A 2,532-nucleotide genomic window follows, 5' to 3' on the forward strand; every position below is an offset into this window, starting at 1 on the left:
ATATATATATATATATATATATATATATATATATACATATACTTCGTTTTTGGACTTCATGTGCTGGGACATATCATTTTGTATCTGGGGAGAGTCATTCTCTTTTAGTGCTTTATTATTTGATACACTCACCGGTAAAGTTCCCGCTCATTTGAGACAATATGACGACAAAAAACAGTCCTCCATACTCTGTCAACATGTCAAGGACCAACATTGAGGCAAACTGGGTGAACTTGATATCTGCATTTTATCCAAACACCCAAAGGACCAACACTCAGACACATACAGGAGTACATCCTCATAAATGAAACATCTCCAGTACTAATTAGGAAATATACATAGTAGATATCAAACCCCCATACCTACAGTTTACACAGGTAGAGTAGAATAGTTAGTGGGCCGTTATGTAGATAGATGTGTGTGTGTGTGTGTGTGTGTGTTTGTGTGTGTGTACGTGTATGTATATGCACATGTATGTAGGCAAATGGATATGAATGTAAACAGACAGTCATACAGACGGATAGGTACGTAAGTATTATGAACAGGCGAGTACACATACACACATACGAAAATGAAGACTGAAACACATGACCATAAACACAGACACTTCACTTCACACACGGACACATATGGAGACACACGTCCATACATGCAGACGCTGTACATACTCACAAAAACCTATATACAGACACACTCAGACATGCACACACAAGGAGACAGAGGTAGACACAAACACACATGCAAACACACACACACACACACACACACACATAAAAAAAACACACAGACACGAACATACAAACACATGAATATGCAGAATACATACATACATACACACATGCATGCATATATACACACGCACCCGCGCGCACCCGCGCACACACACGCACGTACATGCATACACACACTTACAAGCATGCATGCATACATATATACATACATACATACATGTGTATGCGCACACACCCACACACATGCGCTCGAACAAACAAAAAGAACGCAGCTCGGATAATGAACAGAGTCAAAGACTATTGAAAAAGTTGCAAAACGCAACGAAAATTGTAGGAAAAATAAATAAGTAAATGGGTAGAAACTTTACCAGTGAGTGTGTTAAATAATTAAGCATTAAAAGAGAATGACTCTCTCCAGACACAAATATATATATATCTGTCTATCTATCTACCTACCTCTCGGTCTATGTATGTATCTATCTACATCTCTCTAACTCTATGTGTGTATGTAGGAAAGAGAGTATGTATGTGTGTAATACATGTGTACTAACACATACCGACGTGCCTATGTATATCCAACAAATATGCACACATACATAAACACATGCATACATAGGTACATACATATAATCCAACACAAACACACCACACACACACGCACACATGCACACGCACGCGCACACACACATCTCGTTTTCTCTTTGTTCCTTATATAGAGGAAACAATTACAAGCCATTCATTATCCTTGCTGTCTTCTCTATTTTAATGGATTCCGCTTTCAATTGACCAAACACACACACGCACACACCACACACACACCCGCGCTAAACACATATAATGTGTGTGTGTGTCTGTGTGTCTGTGTGTCTGTGCGTATTAATGCATGTGTACCTATGTACGTATGTATTTATGTGTGTATTCATGTGTTTATGTATGTGTGTATGAATACAGGTATGTATGTATGTATTTATTTGGTTTGCAAGATTCTTTATGTGAATTCGTGTGTTGAAACATATTTTATTGTGTCTGGGGAGAGTCATCCTTTTTTAGTATTTAACACACTCACTAGTTCGATTTTCACTCATTTAGTTATTTAGTTATTTTCTCTAAAATAGATTTTTGTTGCGTCTTGCAACCTTATCAATAGTCGATGACTCTGTTCGTTATCAGAGCTGCGTTCTTTTTGTTTCCTTGTTTATTTGTCTGTTTGTTTGTTTGGGCGCTTGTGTATATGTATATATATATATATATATATATATATATATATATATATATATATTTATGCGTGCGTGCACGTTTGTATGTATGTATTTTGCATATTCATGTGTTTGTGTGTTCATGTTTCTGTATTTGCATGTGCGTGTGTGTATTTGTGCGTGTACTTCTGTCTCCTTGTGTGTGTGTGTGAAGTATACGTGTATGTATACGGTCGTGTGTTTCAGTCTTCCTTTTTGTATATATGTATGTGTGTGTGCTTCTCTGTCCATATTACCTATGTACCTATCTATCTATTTGTCTATCTGTTTACTTACATATTCATTTACCTACACACACACACACACACACATAAGTGTGTGTGTGTGTAGGTAAATGAATATGTAAGTAAACAGATAGACAAATAGATAGATAGGTAATACGGACAGAGAAGCACACACACATACATACACACATACACAAAGGATGACTGAAACACATGACCGTATACACACACGCACACTTCACACACACACGCACACAAAGACACATATGGAGACATATATATGTTTGTGTGTGTGTGTGTGTGTGTGTGTGTGTGTGTGTG

This window comes from Octopus bimaculoides, chromosome 4 (genome assembly GCF_001194135.2).
Source record: "Octopus bimaculoides isolate UCB-OBI-ISO-001 chromosome 4, ASM119413v2, whole genome shotgun sequence".
Classification (NCBI taxonomy): Eukaryota; Metazoa; Mollusca; class Cephalopoda; order Octopoda; family Octopodidae; genus Octopus; species Octopus bimaculoides.